This window comes from Patella vulgata, chromosome 1 (genome assembly GCF_932274485.2).
Source record: "Patella vulgata chromosome 1, xgPatVulg1.2, whole genome shotgun sequence".
Classification (NCBI taxonomy): Eukaryota; Metazoa; Mollusca; class Gastropoda; family Patellidae; genus Patella; species Patella vulgata.
In genome coordinates, this window is record NC_065879.2 from 58,335,284 (window position 1) to 58,361,596 (window position 26,313).

General features: G+C 33.9%; 1 long non-coding RNA gene across 10 annotated transcripts in view; it reads left to right on the forward strand.

Moving 5' to 3' along the window:
- LOC130013095 (uncharacterized) overlaps positions 1-26,313 on the forward strand; it is a 139,168-nt gene that overhangs the window by 50,765 nt on the left and 62,090 nt on the right. For 5 of the 10 annotated variants that reach the window (XR_008788441.1, XR_008788437.1, XR_008788439.1 and 2 more), the window contains exon 2: positions 1,497-1,556. The exons of the other annotated variants lie outside the window; for them this stretch is intronic. This is a non-coding gene — a long non-coding RNA (uncharacterized LOC130013095). The remainder of the gene's footprint in view (positions 1-1,496; positions 1,557-26,313) is intronic. 10 annotated transcript variants of the gene reach the window in all.

Genomic DNA, 26,313 nt, shown 5'->3' on the forward strand with positions numbered 1-26,313 from the left:
TAAAATTTGTGCTAATAAAAACGGCATCTACTTGTCAGCCTGTTGCATCTTTAATCACAAATCAATGAGAACCATTCATTTAGTAACTGGATAGAGTACTAAACTATAACATATACATATGGAAAACAGCTACTATTTATTTTGAGCGACGTTTCGAAAAGTATTCTTTTCTTTTTTTTTAAAACTCAAATATGCATGAAACTATATACAATGCAATATCCAATTTAATATTATAGCATTTAGTTATTTACATTACTTGAAAGTCAATATTTAATTATTTACATTTACTTCAATATCAATATTATTATACATGTATATACATAAATACTAGATTTAATTGTTTCGTAGCCTAGAGTGTCTGGTTGGTCGAGATGTACGTACTGTTCCTCATAATACTAAAAATGGAGATGATTCGGTCAGAAAATTATGTTAATCCTCATACTTCCAAAGCACATGTCGCTAGACAGTGGGTAGATAGCGGTAAAACTTTAAACTATGACTGGGTTGTTATAGTAGAGAGAGAGTTTGAAACGGGATGGATAAATAGAGAAAGGGGGTCGGGCGGGGGGTAAACGTACGTCCCCTCAGCACAACCAGGCCACTTCGGGATTAAAAAGTGGTCCATTTTCATTTCAAAAAGTCACTTGAGTGTAGAGGTCTGAAGCAGTTTGGTTGTGAGTGATATCCGCGAGATTGTCCCATCTGGGCTCGATGCCACTGAACTTAACTAAAGGATAAAGAGCGTGTGATCAAAGGCACAAGCGTTAGACCACTAGGCCATCCGGACCTTAGGTTATTATAAGTGATTGTAATTCACATGAATTAGAATTGTAGTTGGTCTGTGATGGAATAGTTGTTTTTAGAGCATATTAAACAGTTAATAGAAATGGACAAAATAATTCTTAATAGATTGTTACAATGGTATATGTATTGGCTGTGTCTGTAAATACAATTAAGATAGGGCTGTTTTGAAACATGTGTAGCAGTGCTAATTTACGAAAGCGGAAATGTATAAGGTGCCCTTTGTTGGGCAACTTATAGTGATAATAGCATAGTAAATATTTTCATATAAGGGAGTAATAGTAAAATAAAGTTTCATACATGACGAAACCTTGTTTTCTATTTGTATAGAATTGGTATATCAGATCTTTTGAAATATTTGTGGATACGGGATGTGTCCGGCTAGACCATATGATGGGCAGGTATAGGTATATATCGTGAATGTACTCAGTTTTTACATCATGTAGATGGATGGTGTCATTGTTAATTTTGAATTGTGTTGTGAAATGAATGGTGTTTATGTCTGTGGTAATGAAACGTTTATAGAATTGTAATTTTGGGCAATTCAGGAATAGGTGATGGTAAGATTCAGTAGCTTTGTTGCAATAGTGGCATTTATAGCTCTTGGTATCTATATTTCTAAACAGCAGAATATCTTGTGTTAGCGTGACATTGTTAGTGATTGTGTACATGTATCAAGTCTTTTTCTTTTCCAGTCAAGAAGGGGTATTGGTCGAGGTTTGTCCAGTCTTATAAGAAGTCAATAATATTATGAGGTAATTGTTTGTTTATTTATGGTAGGGTGTGTTTTATGTCAATTAGAGACTAATATATGTCTCTGAGTTTTGTACTGTATGCATATTTGATGGATGATTTGAGGTTGTTGTAAGTTTATTTTATATCTATATATTAGATGCATATTTCGGCAGGGTATTCCTTGTGGGAAATCCCAGCCAGTATATGTATAAGCCTACCCAAGGACTTTCGTTATCTTTGATAGCATTTACTAGGAGCTGTTGCTGCATTTCTGTTTTCCCAAATGAAATTGTAGATTAGTTGATTTATATTTTTAATAATTGAATTCGATGGGGCGACTATCCTAGCAACGAACCATACTTTACTTAGTATGTAAGGTTTTTCCTTATACGATAGAGAGGAATTTTCCCATGTCTGGATTGTTGATCTGATTATTTGTACAATCGGTAGCCATTTTTTCCCCATTTTGTTAGTGCCAAACCATATCCCTAGAAGTTTTATAGCCTCTTTTTGGGGTTATAATTTCAGTTTGGATCTGTAAATTGAAGACTTTCAGTCTTTGAATTAATAAGCTGTGAATCAGAGATGGAACCGAATTTGTTGAACTCAACTAGTAAGAAATGAAATGAAATGGGGTTTAACGTCCTACTGTTCTGCTCCTAAACTGGGCTAATGAAGACGGGCATACGCCATACAGTGTGCTATGAGGGAAATTTTGCCCGGGCAGCGGCACTACGGCCTACTCTTATATCGAATTCCATCTGCCAAGGGATCTTTTACGTGCACGCCAATGTGTACACGGGACCTCGGTTTATCGTCCTATCCGAACGTCTAGACAGCTGTCCTTGTCAGGCCCTCCGTCCTGCATCACTGACAAGGGGAAACCAAGCTGGAAAATCTGAATGACCCCCCCCCCCCCTTAGTTACGGGCCTGACGACAGTTTGTTTGATTCGAAGAGCAGTACTTCATATCTGATTGCCTTTTTTTAAGATCACAATTATCTCGTTTACACAATGTGTGACCGTAATAGAGGTAAAGCGTCTTTTTTTTTTTTTTACTGGTACAATCTCACAAGAAAATAATACCTCTACGCTACAAACGGCTGTAAACGCGATTAAAGAAGATACTATTACTCTGGCAAAGATTATGGACTTAATAACAAACCTGAACATAAGACTGAATCACATCGAGACGAAATTAGTGATATTAGATGAGGTGTATTGCTTTTTATCAACTCTAAAGCAAAAAGTTAACAACCTTGAACTGGATATTGGAAGTTTGAAACAGGATTACTCTCATTTAAAGTGTGAAACATCCGGCCTATCTGAAACTGTTAAACAAATAGAGAAGCAACTGACGGAAGAATCAAATTACAATTTGAAGGATCGCTATCAAATAGGCATTGTATACAAGGATAATAAGTACCGAGGTAAAGAATTACAACGCATGAAAGACATACAAATGGAATTAGAAGGAACTGTGATTTATCTCCAGTGTCGTTCAATGAAGTGTAACCTGATATTTAATGGCTGAAAGGAACACAAACACGAAGACTCGGAAGGTAAATTAAGAGACTTTATACATAGAGAATTAGGAATCGAACAAAAGGTTGAACTAGGCAATGTTCACCGTTTTGGAAAGTTTCAAGATGATAAACACAGACCGATTGTAGCCAGATTCCTGTATAACACCGAGCGCTCTTTGGTAAAGAGTCGAGGTTATAAACTTAAAAATAAACCATACGGAATTAATGAACAGTTCCCTGCTTCTATTGAGGCTGAATGCAAGAAATTGTATCCAGTCATAAGAGAACTAAAAGCCAAGGGCTACAAGACAAAACTAGTAAGAGATTAGCTGTTTGGCAATAACCAACTATATGATAGAGCCAAACATACATATCCATTGAACACACTTGATAATACTCAGTTAGTACCCGATCTATCCTCCAGAGTAGATAGACAGGTAGGGGATATAAGGCGTCCAGCCGCTAAGCGACAATCATGTTTAGTTCCTCGTCTGAAGAGTCGCCAATTTCCCACAGGCCTAAGACAAGTGGGAGAGTGAACTCAAAGTCATTTCTTGGAACATTGGCAAAGGTTTACGAAACAAAATAAAAGACAATAACTTTTTAACGGAAATACGTGGATATGTTTTCTTATGCCTATATGAATGTTGGATAAAGGATATGGATGTATTTGAAGTCACCGGCTATTCAGTGCACAATTTTGCTAGGACTGGCTGCAGGGGTGGTGGTATTGTTATTTGTTTGAAGAATGAAATTTGTAATATATGTAATATTATTGATAGCATATTAGACTGTTTGATCGTGATCATAATATCACCTAAATCAACCCAAGGGCAAAATATCATAATTTTCTCTTGTTATTTCCCCCAATACAATAGCATCTTCTATGATCAGACTGATATAAACCTATTTGATTGTCTAGAAAACAATATCAGGAAATATGACACTGCCAACAACACAATAATTGTAACAGGTGATCTCAACAGTAGAACCTCAACTAACTATGATTTCATTGCGCATGATTCTTTATCTAAATCTAATGAAAATATTTTGAGTGATTTAATCATATTATATGAGCCCGATCCACCAATCTTAAATATTTAAACTCGCAAAAATATGGACAAAGTGTGCAAGTCTTTTAGGAATTTACTGCTGTCAATATGCATTTCGACAGAATTCAGGATTGTGAATGGGAGGTTTGACGGTGATCGCGAGGGGAACTTTACTTTTAGTAATTCAAAGGGAAGCAGCTTAATTGACTATTTATTAGTTCACTATACTCAACTTAAGTGTCATAAAATCGTTTAAATCGGGTGTATTTACTGAATTCTCAGATCATGCTCCAGTGTGTTTTGGATATCACAACCACAGCTTGTGAACTATGTTAAATTGGACAAGGATAAATGTGAAGTTATCAAAAATCTACTGAACACTAATCAACAAAGTATTCTAGATAATTGTTTTCTTAATGACTTAAACCAGACTTCAATTGACGCATGTATTGATACATTTTCTAACACATTATCTGAACTGCTACCCCCTATTGTAACAAATCGTTTGTTAAAAACCATCAAAAAAAAATCCTAATAAATGTAACAAACCATGGTTTGATACTACATGCGATAAATTGTACAAAAATTATAAACATGCCTTAAATATCTTTAATAGAAACAAATGTTTAGAAAATCGATTAAATCTATCAACAGCCAAACTAAATTACAAAAAATGGAAATTAAACTTAAACGAACCTATAGGACTCAACACGGTAATATGATGATTTACGTACGTAAGTACAATCTAGCCACCTTTCATAAAATATTTAAAAAGAAAAAAAACAAGAATTAAACCCTTCCATTGGAATTAACGAGTTTCACGAACACTTTAAAAATCTTTCAAAGACCTTTTCTACAAATAATAACCGAATTGTCGACGATTACTTATATATTCATGATAATTATTTATGTATCAATGATTCTCCGATTGCAGATATTGATATGCCTTTTACAGGTAGTGAAATACTCGAAGCCATTAAACAATTATAAGACGGTAAAGCATGCGGCAATGATAACATTTTAAATGAATTATTTATACATTGTAAAAATGAATTATTAACTTGTCTACTTTTATTATTCAATGACATATTGAGCTTTGGATTTTTTCCAACATCATGGTGTATAGGTAACACTGTGGCAGTACACAAGAAAGGTTACATCAATATACCCGACAATTACAGAGGTATCACCTTATTAAGTTGCCTCGGTAAACTTTTTACATAAGTTCTAAATACAAGGATATTAACATTTGATAAACTTAATAACGTCATAACAAATTCACAATTTGGTTTTCGAAAAGGTCTATCCACTATAGATGCCATATTTCTTTTACAACCATTAATTAATTGTACATTAAAACGTAAAAAAAAAAGTCTTTATTGTTGTTTCATTGGTTACTCAAAAGCATTTGATTTTGTTCATCGCTCTAGTCTTTGGTACAAATTAATCCAAGAAGGAATTGATGGTAAAATTCTAAAACTAATTCGTTCACTGTATGACAAAGTTAAATGTCGGGTTAAATACCAAGGTGTCTTTTATCACCACAACTTTTTTCATTTTATATAAATGATGTTGAAGAAAATTTAAAAAATGATGATTGTCAATCTATATCGTTAGTATCATTAAACCTCTTCCTGTTAATGTACCCCGACGATAAAACCATATTTTCAGAAACGTCTGACTGTAAATGTCTCTAAAATTAAAATTGTCGTTTTTAGGAACGGAGGTAAATTAATAGGAAAAGATAAATGGCATTACAGTGGTCTGAATATTGATACTGTCGATGAATTTAATTATTTGGGCCTGTTATTACACTGCAATGATAAATTTCTAAAAACACAAAAGCATGAGGCTGACCAGGGTCATAAAGCTTTATCGTATACGCCATTTTAAAAACATGTAACGAGAATTACTTTAACATTGTAACTAAAATCTCTATATTTGACACATACGTGAACAGTGTTTTAAGCCATGGATTTGAAATCTGGGGCTTCCATAAAGCGTCAGACGTAGAAAGAATTCTGTGCGTGACAAAGTGATCTATACGTTTCTTCAAATTGAATGATCATTTAGGTGCATAGAACTTCATGACCTCTGCTAGTTTTGATAATATATGATGTTGACGTTTCACCTCTGTATAAACTTCTGTTAAGGCACGGACTTATTAAACATCTAATTAATTCAATATGTCCTTTATAAGCTACACATGATCTGTGTATAACACTCAGCAGAACTTCATGACTTCAAGAGAAATACGCAGTGCAGTTACAGATACCATAATCTGATAAATAAACAATACTATATATATGATAATTCACTCTTGTCCATTTCCCCTATTTATCGTACGCTATATAAGCAGGAGTTTACTGACAGTTAGACAGAGAAAGCGGAGAGCAAAGGAGAGACGCGGAGACTGGCGTAGGGACTCACCCGAGTTCAACCACTGCCTTGGCAGATGGGCGGAATGGTGGATTTTACATAGTGATATGTGTTACTGTTGTAGTATAGTTTTACCTGTATTGTTGTTGTATGTACGTTGTACGTTGTACGTAACTGTAGCTGTTATATATACCTGATGTAAATAAATCCTATATTTACTAAACTGATCTCTGTTATACTAAAATAGTTTTACAGTGATTAGTTAATGGATGCCATGACTGTGAACCTGGGAGTTAATCGCCATGACAGCGGGAAGTCCTTCACGATGAACATGGGTCAATGATTGGAGATACTCAGTTCAACGATAGGGAAATTCGAAATTAAAAGATGGAAATGAAGAAAGAACCGAGCAATCACACCCCCCCCCCCCCAACCCCCCCCCAAAAAAAAAAAAAAACAACAAAACAAAAACAAAACAAAACAAAAAAAACCCCCAAAACAAACAAACAAACTGCAAACGACTTTCCGATCAAGGGCAGCGGAACAGAAATTGTGTGTAATTGTTGTTTTACGGTGAGTCATTTTGTTTTTAAAAGAATGTAAATGGTAATTGTTTGTTTTTGAACACATAGTTTGGCTTTTAAAGTGAATAGTAACAAAGTAATAAGAGGTTTATATTTAGAAGTAAAATATTTTGTGATTGTTTGACTGGAATTGAGTTAAGTTCCTAAACAGGAAATTCTTGACTAAACGGTTTAATAGATTTTTCATCGTCCATTGCTATATTTGCGGTGAAGACATTAACTCACAAACATTCACATAGTATTCACGGTTTTATCTCCTATGTTATTTTTTTGTTTTGTTTTGTATATACCCCGACGTAACAGGAAAGTTTTTAAAGAGTTTTTGCCTCGTAAATTCGAGTTTTGTATTCTTATTAAGAAGAATCGGTTTATACCCTCAAGGAAGTAGGGTTGCGCTTAAGTTAGAAGCGAATGTGTTTTGTTTGTGTTTTGTATAAGAAATAGAGAGATAAACCGTTGCTACTTTTGATAAGTTCTTTGAAAATTATCTTATTTAAGATTGGTAAAATGTGTTGTAAAATGTGTTCAAATCATTCATTATCATTAACTATCTCAAGTAAAAAACAAAATGACAAAATCCTATGTTAATTTTTTTTCTATAATAAGTACCTTTTTCTATTTTATAAAATATTTGCTATTGTTTTCTTTAAATTATCCTTTGATTGTATAAATTTCCTTTTTGTAATGTTTAGAAATGATGTTTGTATCTTGTTTCTAATATGATAGCGTGTGTGATGTTACTGTGGAAATTTTGTTAGTTATAACCCGTGGGTGGGAAAGGAATGTGACAAAGTGATCTCTACCTTTCTTCAAATTGAATGATCATTTAGGTGCATAGAACTTCATGACCTCTGCTAGTTTTGATATTATATGATATTGACGTTTCACCTCTGTATAAACTTCTGTTAAGGCACGGACTTATTAAACATCTAATTAATTCAATGTCCTTTACAACTTACACATGATCTGTGTATAAATAAATCATATATTTACTTAACTGATCTCTGTTATACTAAAATAGTGTTACAGCAGTTCATTTTGCAAAAAACTCATAAGTGTTCGCCATTCTACAAATAATTGTATGATTTATTATGAACTTGGTCGTTATCCACTATATATTATTGGAAAAGTTAGAATGTTCAATTACTTTATTAAGTTAGCTTCAACTTCAAATGTACTGTTAAAATCATGTTTAAATGAGTTAATAAAACACAATTGTACATAGATTTTAAATATAAAAAATGAACTGTTTAATATGGGTCTTGGTTATGTCTGGGAAAACAATCTTTTCAATAAGCAGTCATTTATATTAATTAAGAGTAGAGTGTTTGATATTTATAAGCAAAATTGTTTTGAAAAAATTTGTTCTTCTCCTAAAGGCTACTTGTACCAGCACAGTATTTTTAACTTTTCTCTTCAGTATTATTTAAGTAAACCTATACATTTTAAATATATTAAAAATAATTGCAAAAATTAGACTATCTGCACATAGTCTAAATGTAGAAATTGGTAGGTACAAAAATATAGAAAGACAAAAAAGGCTCTGTGAATTATGTAACCTAGCAGAGATTGAAGACGAAACGCATCATATGCCCCTTTTTTGACGATATACGCAAACGCTATATAAAACCTTATTATTGTATACGCAAACGCTATATAAAACCTTATTATTTTACAAATCGAAGTGTATATAAACTGATCCAGCTGTTAAAAGTTAATAATTTCAAAGACTTGTGTAACCTTGGTCTATTTTTATATTTATCTTTTACAAAAGAGCCAAACATTTAAAGAATTAAATAATCGTCTTTTTTATGATCAGTAGTGGAATACCACGTTTTATCAGTGAAATAAGTGTTATTCCACTGGCTAGTTGTTTTTACCTAAAATGATTGTAAAATCATAAAATAAATAGAACATTTGTCGTTTTGTCGTGAATAACATATTTTATTTCATCTCTAAGCAAGAAAACGTTTATATTTTCACCCATGCTACGCATTCGTGAAAATATAAGTTTTCTTGCTTCTCGATGAAATAAAATATGTTATTCACTCTAAAATGACAAATATCCTCTATTTATTTAACCTACATTGTTCATCTCTCTACTTTGTACTAATGTAATAATTTGTATATTGTAAATAATCTTGTAAATATTTGTATGTTTTGTATCTGATGAGTCGTATGACTCAACATAGAATAAAAAACTTTGAACTTTGAATATAGAATTATAGATAATGGGTATCCTTGTCGTATCTAGCAGTTTATTGTAATTTTTGGAGTTAGGCATTGGTGGAGGTTTGTCCAGACTTTTGAGAAGTCAATATGAGGTAAGTTCTGGTGTAAGTTTCCACTATCCATATAAGGTGGTTTTCGACGTCATTGGGCGAGTCTTTGTGGATTGGGATTGAGATAATGACTTTATTGTAATCTATTTAGGAGATAAACACCGACTGTTTAGAATGTAGAGAACTGTTATCAAATGGACAATAACAGTCCGATAAATTCTAAACAGGAGGTGTTTATCGATATTGTAGCCCAAAATATTTAACATTTTTCTTGTAATTCTTTCTTTCGCGTAAATGACGTAAATACCAAGGAAAACAATTTTGACGTAATGAAAATATCCGTGACATAATAAGATAACACTCTCTTCCATTCTATTTATAGACTGGACAACCTGCTCTAAATGACGTCAGGCTGGTTCCTATGTCACTGCGCTATTCAATATGGACAGAAATCACCAAATATTCCTACGCCGTCAACACGAAACAAGGGCCAAAGCTAGTTTTAGTCTTCCTCTCCCTTTTCCTTTTCCCCCCTTTTGCATGGCGATTTTTGTTGACTTTTTGGAGTAGAATCGAAGAAAAGGGTTTGAAAATACATTTTCTGCCAGGTTTTGGTGAATATTCATAATTTTGATGCGGAAGGATACAAGAGTTGAGAGGTTGGTTAGGTTGAAATGTATGGCCTAAAATTGCATGTTTTTACTAGTCTCTACTTCCAGCTTGTGTATCTCAAGTTTTTCATGAAGAACCTCATACGTGCTTTTGGGCAAGAAGTTGCCACATGTTGCTCCATCTGTGGTAGAAAGCGTTCTACCCAACGAAAATTTTGGAAAAATTTAGAGCCAGTCTAAGATACAAGAATAAACATTAAAGTCAATGGGGAAATCTTTAATGATCTGTGGCCTGTCTGTGTGTGATAATGCTGTGAATGATATGCCTTAGTTTTGAAAATATGAGGATTAAATTCTCAGAAAACATGAATAAAATAGTTTGACATACAGAAAAACTAAAAAAAAAAGTTAATTTAAAAAAAAAAAAAAAAAAATCAAAGTTTGGAGAAAAAATGTGATTTTACTGCAGATTTCTCAATTTTCAGTTTTTATTTAATTTTTAACAGTAAGTAAAATATTTTAATGCCCAATTATGGCTTATTCAGCCTCAGAAAGCACAGATAAAGTGAACAGTATTGGAATTTCACCAAATTTTGTCTAAAAATCAGGAATATTCACAAAAAATCGCGAGATTCCTCCCATTTCGATGTAGAAATTAATCCTTTCATGACTACTCAAATGAGTCAAAATGTCTAAAAATGCCCTTATTTTCATTGCTAATATAACTTAGATGGGATCAGGTTTAGAAATAGCTCCAGCTTTCCTACAGAAAATTGAAAATTGGTAACAATGAGTTAATAATGTACAGCAGGTGGGTTTGTACAAAATGTTCTAAACAGGGGTTGGCTCAATTTTGCCACTATTTTACCGAGAACAAGCATTTTTTTCTTTTTTGAAACATTAAATTCTTGCATTTCCTTCATGTAGAAAGCAATATTCCAGTCTTTCTAGACATTTTTCACTCCGCCATACCGTTAAGAGAGGCTATATATGCCGCACCCCACCCTTTTTTATTAATGTGTTTTGAGAGATTTAATTGCACCTGTGTTGACATTTAAATGATAGTAATTGGAATTTTTGGCCATATATTCCCCCCGGCAGTGCGCATCTCTTTTTGTGCACATTACCAATGTAAACAAAACCATGTTCGGACGCAGAAGTATGCAATAAAGACCAATATAATGGAATTTAACGAAACAATAATTGATATTTTGGAATTTGAGAAATACGACAATAAAAAAAATGAAATATGAGCGATTTGCCATAGCCGGTAGGCCTACGATTGTATCTGATAAGAGCTGATTTTAAACTGTCGCCTTGTTTGGGTTTAAGATAACAATAAGATGTCGCATGATCAACGTTTAATTTGGCTAGAGCAATCTTAGACATTAAAGAAAAGCTTAACAAATCTTCTAGCTTACTCATTTTAACGCTGAACGCCATCATTAGGGATACCCGTCTATATTTAGTAACACTACGTCAAAACATGGCTGCCGAAATTGCGGTCTGTAGCCGTGCCACATTAAATGTGTGTTAACCTGATATCTCGGAAAATGCTAACCGGAAGTAGTCGAAACTTTGTCTACTCTGAGATATTATTAATGTTATTATAATCTGCTAGTTTCATTGAAATCGGTTGGCAATTGCGGTCTGTAGCCGTGCCACATAAAATGTGTGGTAACCTGCTAACCGGAAGTGGTCGAAATTGTGGTCACTCTGAGATATTATTAATGTTATCATATTCTATAAGTCTCATGGATGTCGGTTGGTAATTGCGGTCTGTAGCCGTGCCACATAAAATGTGTGGTAACATGATATCTCGGAAAATGCTAACCGGAAGTGGTCGAAATATCGCCTACTGTAAGATATCATTAATGTTATGATAATCTGCAAGTTTCATTGAAATCGGTTGATAATTGCGGTCTGTAACCGTGCCAAATGAATGTGTGGTAGCTTGATATCTCGGAAACTGCTAACCGGAAGTGACCGAAACTTTGCCTATTAAGTAGTAGTTATTAGCATACTTTCCAAGGTGTATCGGTGAAGATCAGGATACACCTTAACTGTCCTGATCTTCACCGATACACCGAGGAAAGGTGCTAATAAGTCACTTACATCACATTTCTATCGAGTATTGTGAAGCGAAATGTAAAAAATAGTATTTATTATCGAGTCATGTCAAGCGAAATGTGACAAATAGTTACTGCTTTTTTATTTATTCATTTCTGTGCCTCACGTTACATTTCGTGGTAGAATGATTTCGCAGTGGAGAAACGACCTGGGCCCTGTTTCACGAAATTTTAACTAAGATAAAATCCAAATTTTAGTAATTTGATTGGATAATATTAGATTGATTTTAGTGCTTAGCCAATCAAAATTGAAGTATCTACTAAAATTTGGATTTTATCTTTAGTTAAAATTTCGTGAAACAGGGCCCCGAGTAGTATTTACACGTGTGTCTTGCTGCGTTACCCTAAGCGTAAAACAGTCACGTGTTTTTCTTTAGACTGAACCCCGTATTGAAAGACGAAGTTGTTTTGACGAAGTCAGTGAACTAAAGCCAACTACATCGTCAAAACAACTTGTCCCTGGCGTAGAGGACTGCAATTATATTAAACTTAATGTGAAGGAAACTGCACAACGTGGGTCAATCCTGGTGAAGTGTGCATCGGTGGATGGTTTGTCCGTTGAAATTTATTTGTAATAAAATTTATGACTTTCTAGGCGTTTGTTTTCATCCTGCTTGTAAAAAAGTGTTCGTTTGTCGGAAATGAACAGTACTCTTTATGGAAACTTGGAAAGCGTACTGTTCATTTCTGATACACGGATACTTTTATGCCTGTATTGTAAATAAACAGGACAGTTTTATCAAAGTTTGCCACTGGCAACGAGGTAGAAGTGGGATGTAATATAATTATAATCTGCTAGTTTCATTGAAATCGGTTTGTAAATAGGGTCTGTAGCCGTGCCACATGAAATGTGTGGTAACCTGGTAACTCTACCGGTAACAAAAAAAATGACAATTGAGACAACGGAGCATATGAACTTTGTTTTATACAAATCGAACAATCAATAATTAATCTAGGACTGAAAAACTGAATTAGCCAATGGCGGCCAAGGAAAATTACGGAAACAAAAACATTTCACATTTTTGCTCAAGTCAGATGACTCTTTAATTCTGTGTAAAACACGACTAAAAAATAGTCATAAATAAAAAAAAATTGTAAAAATTTAAATTTTCTAAATTTGGCGCCTAATATCTGCGAAGATTTGCCGAAAATCAAAAATCAAAAGTAACGTAGCTATGTGCCCTGTCTCCGGCTATGCCAAAATGCATCGAAAGTTAAAATCCAACGATTATTGTTAACATTACTGCAATATTTTTAAAAACGAAAGCTTCGGTGATTTCGGACATTTCGCATTGTCGCAGAACGTTCAAAATAGTTTTATCCTCTAAGTAACACCCACTTTCTCAGTAAAACCGAAGAAATCGAAACGATGCGACAAGCAGTTGCTGAGATCTAATCAAAACTGAATTTGAATAATAATAATAATAAGAATAATAATTTTAACAAAAACAATAGTGTTTCACACAAGCTACGCAGTGTGAAACCCTAATAATAATAATCGTCCGAGAAAAGACTCGGGGGTTTCTGAAAATGTCATTTGTATGAAAATAAGTACAGAATTGACGAAGCTACGGCCGTTTTTTTTAATTTTTATGCACCGCACGAAATTCGACCACTTCCGGTCTGCGCAGAAGTTTCAAAAATAGTTTATCAAGTAGCCACCACATGGTTTCCTGATAGAAAATTAGGTACAGGCACTGAGAAATAGGCCCCGGCGAAAAAAAAAATAATAAATAATAATTTTAGTAAAAACAATAGTCTTTCAGACAAAAGTCTGAAAGCCTAATAATAATTTTAGTAATCTCAATAGGCTTTCAGACGAAAGTCTGAAATAATAATAATAATAATTTTAGTAATCTCAATAGGCTTTCAGACGAAAGTCTGAAAGCCTAATAATAATAATAATTTTAGTAAAAACAATAGTCTTTCAGACAAAAGTCTGAAAGCTTAATAATAATTTTAGTCTGAAAGCCTAACTAGACCTGCAAGCAGAACTGAATCGGCTTTCAGGAATCAGACAGGAAGTGTGTCATACAATAGCCCATTTATCAAGCTATCAAACGATACTTTAGATGTTTTGATCCGGTCACACTCGACGGTGAAATCCCGATTGTTCCAAGAGCACCGATTTTTTTACTGTCTTTTTTTTTAAATATCGAATATTTTTTTGACTACTTCCTGTTTACGGATCATTATCGGGATAGATTTAACAAGTGGTATGGGAACTTAACTTCCTGTACCAGAAGTTTCAGAAAGATCCATTGGACAGTTTTACCTCCCTTATACCATTAGAAGCAGATTTACAGATATAACGATTTTTCGACTTTTTTCAAAGATTGTGGCCCTTTTGGATCATTTATACTATATTAAGGCGTTTAAATTTGGATTCACACCATAGACCACCGTTAGGACTCTAAGTAACATAAGTTTAAGAAAGGAAATAAGAGAAGTTTTCGAAATAAAAGCGTCTGAATAGACTCAAAAAAGAAAAATAATAGATTTTCAGCGTTCCTTTATATATTGCCTAACCCGCGAATTTTTACCATTTAGATGTCATAAAATCGTCCATTGTTCGAACTATCCAATGACACTTTAGTTGTTTTGATTCGGTGGAATCGCAAGATCGCCAATTTTTTTACTTTTTACGTTTTTTTTCCTCAAAATATCGGAATTTTTTTCGACTACTTCTGGTTTTTGGATCATTATCGGGATAGCTTTAACAAGTTGTTTGGTTACCTTACCTTCTGTACAAGAAGTTTCAGAATAATCCATTCACCTGTTTTCTAAAGAAAGAAAATTAGAAGATCATTTTCGGTAATTTAAGGATTTTTCAACTTTTTTCCAAGATTGAAGTTCTTTTTGGACCACTTATATTATTTCAATGCTGTTATTTTTGGACTCACGCCATAGTCCACCGATAGTTTTCGTTTTCGAGAAAATGGCGTCTCAAAATGCTCCAAAACGGAAAATACTAGATTTTCGGCGTACCATAATTTATTTTCTAGCCATCTAAATCGTATCATTCAGATGTCATATGATAGTCCATTAATGGGGCTATCCAGCGATACTTTAGTTCTTTTGGTCCACTAACATCTGATGGAGAAATCAAGTTTTTCGCAAGAGCGCTATTTTTTTAAACCTTTTTTCGTCATTTTTTGAATACTTCCGGTATGGAGATTATTGTCGGGATAGTTTAAATAACCGGATTGGCTTATCAAATAGCCACAGGGCTATGTAATGATATATTACATTGTTTGATCAGATAAAATGTCCCTGGGAAATCCTATGTTCAATAGTGCCAAAAATGCAAAAATGTCAATATATCGAAAATTAAATTTAAATATTTCAATACATATTATACATCGTTAGAATCGTAATTAGGTCAGCTATCTGAATGTGTAACTTTTCTGTAAAAATTTGTTTAAACAATAAAGTAATAGAGCATTTTCCAAAATTTCACGATTTTTCAACTTTTTTCGATTTTCAGTACGTTATTTTACCTATTCCAGACATTTCAATGTCTTATTGGATAGATTCATACACGAGACTACAGGAGGGACTCTCGATAGGGAAAGTTTAAGAAAAATCCTTGGAGCAGTTTTCGAGATACAGGCGTCCAAATACGCTCCAAATCAGAAAATACTTGATTTTCAGCATGTCATATTTTGCTGCTTGGTCATACTATCCGTATAAATTGGGCATCATACGACAGTCCATTCCCCTGGCCACTTAACGAAAGCTTAATTTGTTTAATCCATTGATATTGGACACAGAAATCGAGTTTTTCCCCAAAACACCCATTTTTTTAGGGTTTTTTTCGAAATATCGGACATTATTTCGACTACTTCCCTTTTCCGGACCGTTGTTGAAATTGCTTTTTCAAGCGGTCTAACTATATAGCTTTATGTTCCAGGACTTTCCGAAATATCGATTTATCCTTTCCAAAAAATATAAGGGTTGGGAAATGGGCAGAAAATTCGAAAAAAATCGAAAAATAAATGGCGATAACTCGAAATAAAACATATTTCTGGAATTGGATGGTCTTCAGGTAGGTCAAATTTGAAAACTTTGAAAAATAACAAAAATTGTCTCTTAAACAACATTTTTCATTTTTCGAAGTCAGCAACGAAGTTTCGAAATTTCAAAATTTTCAACTGCTATCGTCCGAGAAAAGACTCAGGGTTTCTGAAAATGTCATTTGTATGAAAATAAGTACAGAATTGACGAAGCTACGGCCGTTTTTTAATTTTTATGCACCGCAGGAAATTCGGCCTCTTCCGGTCTGCGCAGAAGTTTCAAAAATAGTTTATCAAGTAGCCACCACATGGTTTCCTGATAGAAAATTAGGTCACATATCGCTATCTGTTACAGGCACTGAGAAATAGGCTCCGGCGAAAAAAAAATAAAAAATAATAATTTTAGTAAAAACAATAGTCTTTCAGACAAAGCCTAATAATAATTTTAATATTCTCAATAGGCTTTCAGACGAAAGTCTGAAAGCCTAATTATAATAATTTCCCTAAAAATAATAATTTTCTAATAATAATAATAATTTTAGTCTGAAAGCATAATAATAATAATATTAATAATTTAGTAGAAACAATAGTCTTTCAGACAAAAGTCTGAAAGCATAATAATAATTTTAGTAATCTCAATAGGCTTTCAGACGAAGCCTAATAATTTTAGTAAAAATAATAGTCTTTCAGACGAAAGACGAAAGTCTGAAAGCCTAATAAAAAGAAGAAGAATAATCTTAACAAAAACAATAGTGTTTCACACAAGCTACGCAGTGTGAAACCCTAATAATAATTTTAACAAAAACTTAGTGTTTCACACAAGCTACGCAGTGTGAAACCCTTATAATAATAATAATTTTAGTAATCTGAAAGTCTAACTAGATCTGCTAGGCAGATATGAAAGCTTTCATATTCACGACCACTTCCTGTCACATGTCATGGATTATATAAAGAATCGCAAAAAGGAAAAAGAATGATTAAAATCGGCAAAAAATTCGCCGAATTATAACGACCGGGCAAAATTTGCCATTATTTGTTACGAATTAAATCGGTAAAAAACTAAGTCATAACAACCAAGCATCACTACCCATCAGATGTTATTGATTTTGTCAACAATCTTAAAGAGAACAGAATTATTAACTAGGTTATCAGAGTAAACATTTCAACCGGGAAAAATTTTCCGTTTTAACAGTTTAAGTTGCACAGTACCTTTGGTTAGCAACCGATTTTGACAAAACTTTAAAACTAAGCACCCACTGGCCGAATTAATCGTTTGCGATCAAAATCTGACCAGATTTGATAGCTCTGCGCTTTTTCTTTTGTTAAAAAAACCCCAAAATTTAATGACTTCACTTTAAAAAAACAAAATAGCCAACAACTGACTGGGTTATAACGAGATATTTCAACAAGGAATCACTTCACGTCAGATGTTCGATGTTGTCAAGAATCTTAAAAAGAAAAAGTCGCTGAGTTATAACGAGAAACATTTCAACCGGGCAAAATTTTCTGTTTAACATATTATAAGTTGCATAGAACCTTTATTTACCAAACGTTTTTGATAAAACTTTCAAAAAAAGTACCTAATGTCCAACTTAATCGTACGCGATCAACATTTGACCTGATTTCAGATTTCTGCAGTTTTTAAAATAGGGGGAAATAAGTTAGAAAATTTCTAATGACATTGTTGAAGTTGGATCAACCACTGTACTTACATTCCTAATTTCATGAAAATCGTACTAATATTAATAGCAGATTAAAAGTAAATGTTTTAAGGTACTCAAGGAAAAAAAAGTAAAATAAATCAAAAGGTTACAGTATGTAGGTCGATTTTTTCATCAGTAAATTTGGATAATTTGAGATTCGTAAAACGTTTTGAAAATTTATTGATTCCAAAGCCACCACACATTTTTGAAAGGAGGCTAACCAGAAATGTATTAATTTCGGAAATAGGAGACGAATTCATGAAACGGCAGCGGATTTCGATTATTTTCAAGCCGTTAAAGGGAATTTTTCACTCGTAAACAACTTTGTCGGTACGAAAAACGTCCGAGGCGAAATTTGAATTTTTGAAATATTCAAATACCAAAAAGTTGACCATAAGCCAGGCCATCCAGAAGTGTATTCATGTCGGAAATGGGAGACGAATTCTCCAAACTACGGTCTATTGTATTTATTTTCACGTCCGTTAAAGTGGATTTTTTGGAAATATAAGACGAATTCACGAAACGACGGCCTATTCCGATCATTTCCAAGATTATTTACTATTTTACATATTCAATTCAAAATGGTGACTATCAGTTGACCGAAATCAAAATTCTAATCTAAACGTTTTTTAGGCATTCCTTCAAGAATTCTTAAAATGTTCTTCCTATGTCTGTAAGTAAGATATCAAGTAATTTCTTAGCTAGTACAAAAATAAATTTTTAACGCAATCTAACCTACTTTTTGCCGATTTTTAATGAAAACTTAATTTCTCTAAGGGGAGATAACTTAGAAAATTTCTAATGACATCATTGAAGTTGGATCAACCAGATCTGCTTACATTCCCAATTTCAAGATGGTGGAACTTCCGGTTCGATCGAAAAACTCCATATTTTATGTACATATCAGAAGAGAAAATTTTTTCAAGGCAATCTTACCTATATTTTGTCGATTTCTTTGAAAACTTTGATCTTTATTTTCTCCAAGGGGAGATAAGTTAGAAAATTACTAATGAGATCCTTCACGATCATCAATAATTTATACTCCCATTCCAAAATTCAATAAAATCGTGCAAATATTAAAAATGTTGTCAAGTCTCAACTTCCGGGTCGAAATCACAGCGACGAATTTTCGAATTTCGAAAATTTCAGTTGAAAATGTGTTTTTTCAAGGTAACCAAAGGAAAAATAATTAGTAAAATAGGCCCAAAATCCACAAAGTTACGACTATTCATTTCCAGTTTTTTCGTTCGTAAAATTCGGATTAGGATTCGTAAAACGTTTTGAAAATATATTTAATCAAAACTTACCACCCATTTATTTTTTGGGGAGCAGGGTAGGTCAAAATTTCAGAAAGATCCTATGGTTAGATTCTGAGAAATCCGATTTGCAGGTAACAACCCCCACCACACACACCCACCAAAACACCCCCCCCCCACCACACACACACATCCCAACCCCCCAACCCCACACACACACACCCGCACACAAACACCCACCCACACAAACACACACAGACCCTACATACTAATAATCTTAACTGAAACAATAAGCTTTCATATGAAAGCTTAACTAGACCTGCATGGCAGTGCTGAACCGGCTTTCACGCTACCCAAAACGTTACATGGCCACCGGATGCAAGACAAAGACGAGCACCACCCAACCCAGACACACATTCATAACTCAGATATTTACACGTTCTTTGGATGCGTATTACAATAGAAGGGATTAAAAAATAAAGTTGAACAATTCACAACATAATAAACTTAAATCGGTAGAATCGAACAGACGTCGGCAATCCAAATATATAATTGAAAACCCAAAATTCCAAGAAATAACAATTCAAGTAAATTTTCAAATTTTAAATGGAAAAATGAAAACGACATGATATCTCAATTCGACAGTTATCACATCTGCAATATCCCCGGCTGTACAAAAATATAACTTTTTGGAAAATCGGTTGGCAATTGACATAATAAGGGCCGTTTTTCATTTTTCGTGCACATTACAGATTTACATCACTTCCGGTCTCCTCAAACCTTTAGCAGTACTTATAGGTGCTAACCTGTGCTAACTGTTGACAATTTTCATGGGGAAAAATCAGTATTCAGAACTCTATCGCGTCTTACAGTTTATGGGATCTACGCGAATTGGAAAAAGAAAAAAAAGAACAGTTTTACAGCTGCAGAGGAGTGCTTTTTATTCACTGGTATTAAGTGATCACGTCGTGTAAACAGAAAAAACAGGGATATTAATTTCGGGGAAAACTGTTACTTGGTTAACAGTAAAACACTCATACATCAAATATTGTCACTGTAAAAGAGAAAGTTCTATATACAAACATGCTCAATGTGTTCACAATAGTATCTACTATCACGACTCGATTCGGATGACAATTAAAAACGCTTTTTTCAATTTTCGATTTTTCGGCTACCCCTGATATTTCGAACTGTTGTACAAAAGTTTCATACACATGAATACCAATAAGAGTCTCTACACAAGACGTTGTCGTGCACGTTAAAGATTTACATCATTTCGGATCTGCTCACAACTTTCGCAATACTTACAAGTGTTAACTGTTAATAACTTACATGGGAAAACATTAGTATTCAGAACTCTATTACTTCTTACAATTTCTGAGAACTACGCGAAATGGAAAATGGAAAAAAAGGAACAATTTCGCGAATGGGACGAATAGTACTTCATATTTACCCAAAACATACATCTGTTTTCTCTAATTTGCAAGAATGGCATTTTATTTTTAAACATCTCCAGTGGAGAGCTTTTTATTCACTGGTATTAGGTGACACCGTCATATAGAAAGAAAAACAGGCACCTTAATTTTAGGGCAAACTGTTACTTACTACAATGACGTATTTTCACTGTAGAAGAACAAATTCCATATTTTGGTTAACAGAAAAACACCCTTAGTTCAGATATCTTTACTGTGAAAGAAAAGTGCACTCTAAGTAAATATGCTCTATACGTTGCCAATACGTGCAGATTTTATCCACTATTGCTGCATGTTTCGCTTAACAATAAAATACGCCGTTTTCAATTTTCGATCCCTTTGTTTTCCTACTCCAGATATTTCAGACTGTTGTGCAATGATTTCATACATAAGACTACCGATTACACTCTGTGCTCCCAAAAAAATGTTAGGTTAACTTTTCAAGAAACATGTTACAAGTCGTAAATATATCACGTTTTCGATCTCATTTTTCTACTACTCCTGATATTTCCGACTGTTGTACAAAGGTTTCCTACACAAGAATACCGATTAGATTCTCTATAGAAAAAGTTAAAAAGAACATTTTAGGTGTACTTTTTGAGAAAATGGCGTCTAAACTTGCTCGAAAACGTAAAATTAAACTTGCTTTTCAAAGTCAATGGAAAGTTGTCGCTTTAGTACAATTTAATTGGCTATTTAACAATATAAAACTTTAACTACTCGGTAAACAACCTATTGATAAATTGTAGTTTTCGCACAGACACTCATTTTTCAGAATTTTTTCAAAGTTTGGATACAATTTATACATCTTTCTTTATATTCCTGATGTTTCAGAAAAATCACATTAGTCGTTTTAAAAAAATAAGCCTTACAGTTTTTGAATAAAATAAGAAAAAAAGTGAAAAATCAAAGCTAACAATTCACAAAAAAACCTCAACTTTTATCATTAGAATCGGTTAGGATACTAGTAAATTATCCAATTTTCACCAAAAATAATGAGAACGACAAAGTTTTTAAATTCCACTATTTTGAACTGCTATCTGCTCAGAAATATCTCCAGCTATCCAAAAATGTAAATATCTGAAAAATCGGTAAAGAATTGACAGAATTATGGGCGATTTTCAAGTTTAGTTCACGTTAAAGATTTCACGCATTTTCGCTATGCGCACAAAATTCAAAATAGCTTTAAGGAGTAACTGCACACCACTTTTGCGGGGGGAAAATGTAACATCAGACCCCTATCTGTTATAGTTGCTGAGAAATAAGCTCCCCAAACAAAAACAAAAAAAAGAATAATAACTAGACCTGCAAGCAGCACTGAGCCGGCTTTCAGGAATCAGACTGGAAGAGTGTCATACAATAGCCCATAGAGCTACCAAACGATACTTTAGTATTTTTTGATTCAGTGACACCCGACGGAGAAATTGAGATTTTCGTACGAGTATATAATTTGTACTGTGTGTGTTTTTTTTTTCAAAATATCGGATATTTTTCGACCCATTTGGGTTTACAGATCATTGTCGGGATAGATTTAACAAGTGGTATGGGAACTCAACTTCCTGTATCAGAAGTTTCAGAAACATCCATTGAGCAGTTTTTAAAACAAAAAACAAAATTGAAGAGCATTTTCAGTAATTTAACGATTTTTCGACTTTGTTTTCAAAGATTGAGGCCCTTATTCAACCCTTTATATCATATTGAGGCTATTAAATTTGGATTCATACCCTATACCACCGATAGGACTCTGAGTAACAGAATTTTCGAGATAAAAGCCTCTGAATGGGCTCCAAAAAGGAAAATATTAGATTTTCAGCGTTTCATAATCTATAGCCTAACCATCGAATTTGTATCATTTGGATGTCATAAGATCGTCCATTATTCGGGCTTTCCACTTTAGTTGTTTTGGTTCGGTGAAATCTGACGTAGGTATCACTTTTTTCGCAAAAGCACCATATTTTACGTTTTACGTTTTTTTTCTTCCAAAATATCGGATATTTTTTCGACTACTTTCGGTTTTTGGATAATTGTTGAGATAGTTTTATCAAGTTGTGTGGATACTTAACTTTCTTTACCAGAAATGTCAGAAACATCTATTGAGCTATTTTCAACAAAAAAAAAAAAAAAAAAAAAAAAAAAATGAAGAGCATTTAAAGATTTTTCAACTTTTTAAAAATATTGAGGCCCTTTTTGGACCACCTATATTATTTCAATGCTTTTCATTTTTGGATTCACGCCATAGACCACCCTTTGGACTCTGAGTAAAATTTTTTAAAGAAAAATCGTAGGTGTCGTTTTCGAGAAAAAGGCGTCTCAAAAGTCTCCAAAACGGAAAATACTAGATTTCGGCGTACAATAATTTATTTCCTAACCATTGAAATCGTATCATTTAGATGTCATATGACAGTCTATTGTTTACCCTTTTTTCAATATTTGAATACTTCCGGTATGGAGATCGTTGTCGGGATAGTTTTAATAACCGGTTTGGGCAATTGAATGGTCGCAGGGCTCTATAATGATATATTACATTATCTGATCCGATGAAATCACCATGAGGAATCCCATGTTCAAATGTGCCATAAATGCAAAAATGTCAAAATATCGAAAATTAAATGTCAATTACTGAATACATATTATACATTATTAGAATTGACATTAGAACAGCTATATATATAAATCCTTTTTGAAAATCTATAGAAATAAAAAAATAATTGAGCATTTTCCAAAATTTAACGATTTTTCGACTTTTTTCGATTTTTAGTCCCTTTTTTCGATTTTTAGTCCCTTTTTTCTCCTATTCCAGTAATTTCAAAGTCCTATTGAACGTCTTCATGTACAACACTACCGAAGGGTTTCACGATAGAGAAAGTTTAAGAGAAACCGCTGGAGCAGTTTTGGAGATACTGGCGTCCCAAACCCCTCCAAATCAGAAAATACTTGATTTTCAGCGTGTCATATTTTGTTTCCTGATCATCGTATCCGTATTAATTGGGTATGATACGCCAGTCCAATCCTCGTTCCACCCAAAGATACCTTAATTTGTTTAATCGCTTGATATGGGATGGAGAAATCGCGTTTTCCCCAAAAGCATCCAATTTTTGCGTTATTTTCAAAAATCGGACATTATTTTGACTACTTCCCGTTTAACGATCGTTGTTAGAATTGCTTTATGCAACAGTTTGACCATATGGCTGTATGATCCAGGAGTTTCAGAAACATCGATTGAGACTTTCCCAAAAATATAAGGGTTATAAAATGGGCAGAAAATTCGAAAAAATTCGAAAATAAATGGCGATAACTCTGAATGAAACCTATATTGCTGGAATCGAATTCACTTCAGGTATTCATATATGTAAGTCAAACTTGACAATCTGGAAAAATAACCAAAATTATCTCTTAAACAACTTTTTTTTTAAAATTTCGGACGTAAAATGACTGCGACGAAGTTTCGAAATTTCGAAATATTCAACTGCTATCTTCCAGGAAAAGTTACAGGGTTTCCAAAAATGTCATTGGTTTCAAAATAGGCCAAGAATTGAGGAAACTACGGTCGCTTTTTGATTTTGGCCATTTCGGCCACTTCCGGTCTGCGCAGAAGTTTCAAAATAGTTTATCAAGTAGCCACCACATGGGCGACCTTCGGTTATCGTGATTTCTTGACTATGATCGAACTAACTGAATCCGAATTTCATTTAGACCGGACCATAGTCCGAAAATACTGAACCATGCTATTGTAGCATGGTCGGAGTAGTTCCAAGATGGCGGTGTCAAGGAAACGAAAGTGTAGAATATGTAGAAAGAATAACTATTTTTGTTAAGTATATGATTTTAAGAAAGCTTGAATGTATTTTAAATGGTTGCTACGTCTATGAGCAGATAATTTTGTCTCGTATGTTATGTCTGAATCTATGTAAATCTAAAAATTACGCATTATTTCAATATTTGCGCTATGCAAAAAGTAAAGTCAAGTTACAAGGAATTTTGTCGTCTCTAAAATTAGTTTGATTCGCGCAAATTTAACTTCATGAAAGTATTATTTGTTTATGAAACTATGTAACACAGCGATTCATTATCCTCCAAGGAGAGATGTATAGACCTTCCTTAGGGTTAAGTTTTTTTTTCAGGGTTATGCTCTAGGTCTAAAGCAAAGTAAAATGTCATCACCATGTCCCTGGGGGCAGCCATCTTTGAACAGACGATGGTCCGGACCATTCGCGTTCGGTTTCTAGTTCCGACCACTAGTCGTGAAAAAATTATAACCGAAGGTCGCCATGGTTTCCCGGTCGAAAATTAGGTTCCAGATCGGTATCTGTTACAGGCACTGAGAACTAATCCTAACTAAATCTGCTAGGCAGATATTAAAGCTTTCATATTCACGGTCAGTTTCTGTCACATGTCATGGGTTATATAAAGAATCTCAACAAGGAAAAAGAATTATTAAAATCGATCAAATCTCGAAGTTATATACGTGTATATATTTAGTAACAGTGCACCGACACCCTGGCAAAAACATCTGGAAATTAAATGGAAATAACTGAGAATTGCATTGGTGTAATCGAATTGACTCCCCGTTCTTGAAGTTTAAAATACGGATCTAAATATTGAAACACGGGACACACGAGAAAATGAAATGGCAGGAAAATGACGAACAAGTAAATTGTGTCGTGGAATGATCATTTGGAAATTATACAACCCTAAATTGCATGGTTATTAATATGAAATGAAATAGGCTTTAACGTCCTGCTGTTCTGCTTCTACTGGGCTAAATAAGACAGGCATACGCTATACAGAATGCTATGAGGGAAATTTTGCCCGGGCAGCGGCACTATGGCCTACTCTTATATCGAATTCCAACTGCCAGGGAACCTTTAACGTGGACACCAATTTATAGACGGGTCCTAAGTTGATTGGCTCATCCGAACGATTAGACAGCTATTCTTGTCAGGGCCTCCGTTCTGTACCACTGACAAGGCGAAACGACGCTAGAAAATGCTGATATTTATGCGTATATATATAGTGAGTAACATTGCACCCGGGCAAAAAAATAAAACTGGGAACTAACTGAGACTTGTATTGCTGTAATCGAATTGACTCCCCGTTCCAGAAGTTTAAAATACGGATCATTTCACTTTTTTATTTTAAAACTTGAAAGATATTTCTGTAGTTCAAAGAGCTAGAATAAAGTCACCTGGCTGGGACATTATGTATCAGACAAAATCAAAACCAATGCGCAAACATGAAACCCCAAATATGTCAGAAACGGTTCGAATATAACATATTGAATAGGTCTTATGTCGGAGATTTACTTTTCCCCACCAGATTACGACACTTACGAGGTTCAGTCTAATATTCCCAGACCACTTGAATTAGGTTAAAAGGTGAATTATCGATATAATTAACGGCGATGCCTTTATGATCTGGATATCTGTATTGAAACGGCTGATGGGTGAAGTCCTGGCCAAAAGGATGAGGCCGTATTGCTGGAATCGGATTTACTTTCCGTTGCAAAATCGATTAAGTCGTATAAAACCCAGAAGGATCAGAAAATGAGTAGAAAATAGTTGGGAAAATGCCGAGAAAATATCGAACAATAAACTGAGATAACTTGTAATGAATCTTATATTTTTGGAATCGGATTGACCTCAGCTATTCGAATATTTAGAAATAGGAAACCAATTCACGAAACGGCGGCTTATTCCATGTATTTCCAAGCCGTTAATGGGGATTTTTCACTCGTAAATAACTTTGTCGAGTTAAATGAATCAACCTA